The following is a 6,000-nucleotide window of genomic DNA, read 5'->3' on the forward strand; positions in this document are numbered from 1 at the left end:
GGAGCCAGTCATGGGGAAGGGATCGAACGCGGAGAACAATTGAGCGCCGACTCTGCTCGTGCACCCGGTGGCTGGGTGGAGCAGGAACGAGAGGGGCTAGGCGAGGCTCAAGGGCCCGGCCACTTTGAGAAGAGGATCGCCCGGCAGCGAGGCAAGAAAGCCAAAGCTCCCTCCGGACTGCTAGGGCTGTTGTGAGCTGAGGGGGCGCTCCTCAAGTGGCGGTCGAGGGGCATTTACAGAGGCGCCTCTGCACCCCTGGCAAAAAAAGTGTTCTGCGACCGCTTACTTCGCGTAATGGACGAGCCGCCCCTGCAGACAGGGGTCTATTTTTTCCGTAATTCTATGCAAAATAAGTCTCTCCAGAACTTTGTAGAGGTGGCACAACAGGGAGATTGGTCTGTAGCTTTTTATAGATAGCAGATAGGTGGTTAAAAATGGATGAATAATTACACGACAAATAGATAAACAGATAGATAGATGTTGACCTCTTTCTTTCTTGCGTGTGAGGACGAACAAATTGAAAGTTGCCCTCCGTAACACGAAATACACGTTCCGCTTCCGTCCTCGTCCTTTTCACGACCGAAAAACCCGCTTCCGAGCGGGAATAAAAAGTACCTAATGGAGTTTCAAGATCAACTTCATTTGCGGATAAGTGTTATTTTGATCTTTTTTTAAAAAAAAAATTGTTTAAAAAGCCTGCAAGTGGGAAACACAATGCAAAAACACAACCCGCAAAGCATCTCAGGGTTGCAAGGAGGAGGAAGGAGGAAATCAATTAGCACTCCAAGTTCTTCACGTGTGGCGTGTTGTCTTGGCCTTCTGTATTGTTTCCTGTCCTCGGCTGAAAGCATCGCTGCACACTTTGGAGGAAAGAATGAAGCAAAGGGCATCGTGGTAACGAGACGTTTATCGGGTTGGAGATATAAAAACGTTCTGCCGATCGAGATGCGTTCTCGGGTTCGAATTGCGACCTCGTTGCTTCCTCTGCGGAGACGCAGGCTGTCAACGCATCCACGATCATATCAATATTCGTAATACAACCAAGGTTTACTCTGTGCGAATGGGGTCTCGTTCGAAAATGAAAAGCTTCATACTGCAACTGTATAGAAGTCAAGAGTTTGGAGAAGTTACTTTTGCACACTTTTTGGGATTTAGCCACTTTGATAATATTAATAATATGAGAAATATTTTTAATGCATTTATCAAGAGACAAAAGTAGAGTACTGTATAAATATAATAATACATCTATATATTAGGCCTGGGTAACAACGCAAAAATTTGTTTCTAAAATCGATTTGTATTTGGAGTTTTTTTTTGTTTCGATATTTAAAATAATTACAAAATTTTCCCTTAAAAAAGTTCGGTATTTACGAAATTTCGTTAATATTTACAAAACATTTTGTAAAGATGGCGCCCCTTTTTTTTCAATATTTTTTCAATATTTTTTAAATTTAATTAATTATTAATTTAGTAGAATAGGGAGGAGAAATTATTATTAAGGAGGGAAGGCAGGCACTCACTCTGGCGGGCCCTCAAGCGCTGCCGCCGAGTCTGGCCCGGCTCCTCCGAAGCTAAGGTTTCAGTGCGGAATTGGAAGAAGGGGCTCCCCAAAGGCCATCTAGTCCAGCCCCCTCCTAAGGTTTCAATGCGGAATTGGGAGAAGGGGCTCCCCAAAGGCCATACATTCCAGCCCTCTGCTAAAGTTTCAATGTGGAATTGGGAGAAGGGGCTCCCCAAAGGCCATCTAGTCCAGCCCCCTCCTAAGGTTTCAATGCGGAATTGGGAGAAGGGGCTCCCCAAAGGCCATACATTCCAGCCCTCTGCTAAAGTTTCAATGTGGAATTGGGAGAAGGGGCTCCCCAAAGGCCATCTAGTCCAGCCCCCTCCTAAGGTTTCAATGCGGAATTGGGAGAAGGGGCTCCCCAAAGGCCATACATTCCAGCCCTCTGCTAAAGTTTCAATGTGGAATTGGGAGAAGGGGCTCCCCAAAGGCCATCTAGTCCAGCCCCCTCCTAAGGTTTCAATGCGGAATTGGGAGAAGGGGCTCCCCAAAGGCCATACATTCCAGCCCTCTGCTAAAGTTTCAATGTGGAATTGGGAGAAGGGGCTCCCCAAAGGCCATCTAGTCCAGCCCCCTCCTAAGGTTTCAATGCGGAATTGGGAGAAGGGGCTCCCCAAAGGCCATACATTCCAGCCCTCTGCTAAAGTTTCAATGTGGAATTGGGAGAAGGGGCTCCCCAAAGGCCATCTAGTCCAGCCCCCTCCTAAGGTTTCAATGCGGAATTGGGAGAAGGGGCTCCCCAAAGGCCATACATTCCAGCCCTCTGCTAAAGTTTCAATGTGGAATTGGGAGAAGGGGCTCCCCAAAGGCCATCTAGTCCAGCCCCCTCCTAAGGTTTCAATGCGGAATTGGGAGAAGGGGCTCCCCAAAGGCCATACATTCCAGCCCTCTGCTAAAGTTTCAATGTGGAATTGGGAGAAGGGGCTCCCCAAAGGCCATCTAGTCCAGCCCCCTCCTAAGGTTTCAATGCGGAATTGGGAGAAGGGGGTCCCCAAAGGCCATCTAGTCCAGCCCCCTCCTAAGGTTTCAATGCGGAATTGGGAGAAGGGGCTCCCCAAAGGCCATACATTCCAGCCCTCTGCTAAAGTTTCAATGTGGAATTGGGAGAAGGGGCTCCCCAAAGGCTATCTAGTCCAGCCCCCTCCTAAGGTTTCAATGCGGAATTGGGAGAAGGGGCTCCCCAAAGGCCATACATTCCAGCCCTCTGCTAAAGTTTCAATGTGGAATTGGGAGAAGGGGCTCCCCAAAGGCCATCTAGTCCAGCCCCCTCCTAAGGTTTCAATGCGGAATTGGGAGAAGGGGCTCCCCAAAGGCCATACATTCCAGCCCTCTGCTAAAGTTTCAATGTGGAATTGGGAGAAGGGGCTCCCGAAAGGCCATCTAGTCCAGCCCCCTCCTAAGGTTTCAATGCGGAATTGGGAGAAGGGGCTCCCCAAAGGCCATCTAGTCCAGCCCCCTCCTAAGGTTTCAATGCGGAATTGGGAGAAGGGGCTCCCCAAAGGCCATACATTCCAGCCCTCTGCTAAAGTTTCAATGTGGAATTGGGAGAAGGGGCTCCCCAAAGGCCATCTAGTCCAGCCCCCTCCTAAGGTTTCAATGCGGAATTGGGAGAAGGGGCTCCCCAAAGGCCATCTAGTCCAGCCCCCTCCTAAGGTTTCAATGCGGAATTGGGAGAAGGGGCTCCCCAAAGGCCATACATTCCAGCCCTCTGCTAAAGTTTCAATGTGGAATTGGGAGAAGGGGCTCCCCAAAGGCCATCTAGTCCAGCCCCCTCCTAAGGTTTCAGTGCGGAATTGGAAGAAGGGGCTCCCCAAAGGCCATCTAGTCCAGCCCCCTCCTAAGGTTTCAATGCGGAATTGGGAGAAGGGGCTCCCCAAAGGCCATACATTCCAGCCCTCTGCTAAAGTTTCAATGTGGAATTGGGAGAAGGGGCTCCCCAAAGGCCATCTAGTCCAGCCCCCTCCTAAGGTTTCAATGCGGAATTGGAAGAAGGGGCTCCCCAAAGGCCATACATTCCAGCCCTCTGCTAAAGTTTCAATGTGGAATTGGGAGAAGGGGCTCCCCAAAGGCCATCTGCCCTCTGCTATGGTCTCAATGCGAAATTGGGAGAAGGGGCTCCCCAAAGGCCATCTGCCCTCTGCTATGGTCTCAATGCGAAATTGGGAGAAGGGCTCCCCAAAGGCCATCTAGCCCAGCCCTCCGCTAAGGTTTCAGTGCAGAATTGGGAGAACGAAGCACACCCACCGCAAAGGTGAGGAAGGAGGGACGGGCCGCCTTCCCGCTGAGGGTTGCTCGCCCTCTTGCTCGCTTGCTCAGCCGGCGCCTTCCCTGCCCTCTCCTCCTCCTCCTCCTCCTCCTCCTCCTCCTCCTCCTCCTCCTCCTCCTCCTCCTCTTTCAGGCTCTGACTGGCTAAGGAAAGGAGAGAGAGGAGAGCTCCCAGCAAGCATCTCGCCATCTTACGTATTTCCGAAATGGACGGAAATACAAAATTTTTTGGCGCATGCCGTTTCGATATTTAAAAACACTTCTGGGTTTAAAAATAAGTTTTGTAATCGTTTTGTAATTGCTAAAATTAACGAATATTTAACGAATTACAAAATTAACGAACGAAACCGCCCAGGCCTACTATATATATATATAAAGGCTCTGTGCGTCATGTGTACCTTAAAAACAAAAGAACCAATGAATGAAATCACACCAAATTTGGCAACAAAATGTCTCACAACACAAGGAGTGACCTTGGAGGAGGGCCAATGTGGTCCCAATCTTCAAGAAGGGAAAAAAGGATGACCCAAACAACTACCGTCCGGTCAGCCTCATGTCAATACCGGGCAAGTTTCTGGAAAAGGTTGTCAAGGAAGTGGTCTGCAAACACTTAGAAACAAATGCGGTCATTGCTAATAGTCAACATGGATTTATCAGAAACAAGTCATGCCAGACTCATCTGATCTCTTTTTTCGATAGAGTTACAAGCTGGGTAGATGCGGGGAATGCCGTGGATGGAGCGTGTCTGGATTTCAGGAAGGCCTTCGACAAGGTCCCCCACGACCTTCTGGCAAGGAAACTAGTCCAATGTGGGCGAGGCAAAACTACGGTGAGGTGGATCTGGAATTGGTTAAATGGACGAACCCAGAGAGTGATTCTCCCCAATGCTTCCTCTTCATCCTGGAAAGAAGTGGCAAGCGGAGTGCCGCAGGGTTCTGTCCTGGGCCCGGTCCTGTTCAACATCTTTATTAATGACTTAGATGAAGGGCTAGAAGGCATGATCATCAAGTTTGCAGACGACACCAAATTGGGAGGGATAGCCAATAGTCCAGAGGACAGGAGCAGAATTCAAAACGATCTTGACAGATTAGAGAGATGATGGGCCAAAACTAACAAAATGAAGTTCAACAGGGACAAATGCAAGATACTCCACTTAGGCAGGAAAAATGAAATGCAAAGAGACAGAATGGGGGACAATGCCTGGCTCGAGAGCAGGACGTGTGAAAAAGATCTTGGAGTCCTCGTGGACAACAAGTTAAACATGAGCCAACAATGTCATGTGGCAGCAAAAAATGCCAATGGGATTTTGGCCTGCATCAAGAGGAGCATAGTGTCTAGATCTAGGGAAGTCATGCTCCCCATGCTCTATTCTGCTCTGTTTAGACCACACTTGGAATATTGTGTCCAATTCTGGGCACCACAATTCAAGAGAGATATTGACAAGCTGGAATATTGTGTCCAGAGGAGAGCGACTAAAATAATAAAAGGTCTGGAGAACAAGCCCTATGAGGAGCGGCTTAAGGAGCTGGGCATGTTTAGCCTGAAGAAGAGAAGGCTGAGAGGAGATATGATAGCCATGTATAAAGATGTGAGAGGAAGCCAGAGGGAGGAGGGAGCAAGCTTGTTTTCTGCTTCCTTGGAGACTAGGATGCGGAACAATGGCTTCAAACTACAAGAGAGGAGATTCCATCTGAACATGAGGAAGAACTTCCTGACTGTGAGAGCCGTTCAGCAGTGGAACTCTCTACCCCGGAGTGTGGTGGAGGCTCCTTCTTTGGAAGCTTTTAAACAGAGGCTGGATGGCCATCTGTCAGGGGTGATTTGAATGCAATATTCCTGCTTCTTGGCAGAATGGGGTTGGACTGGATGGCCCAGGAGGTCTCTTCCAACTCTTTGATTCTATGATCACTCAAAAATTATGATTTTGTCATTTGGGAGTTGTTGTTGATGGGATTTGTAGTTCACCTACAATCAAAAAGTATTCTGAACTTCACCAACAATGGAATTGAACCAGATTTGGCACACAGAACTCCCATGACCAACAGAAAACACTGTAAGGGTTTGGTGGGCATTGACCTTGAGTTTGGGAGTTGTCATTCACCTACATCCAGAAAGCACTGTGGGCTCAAACAATGATGGATCTGGACAAAACTTGGCATGAATATTCCATATGC

Source organism: Anolis sagrei, chromosome 13 (genome assembly GCF_037176765.1).
Source record: "Anolis sagrei isolate rAnoSag1 chromosome 13, rAnoSag1.mat, whole genome shotgun sequence".
Taxonomy (NCBI): Eukaryota; Metazoa; Chordata; class Lepidosauria; order Squamata; family Dactyloidae; genus Anolis; species Anolis sagrei.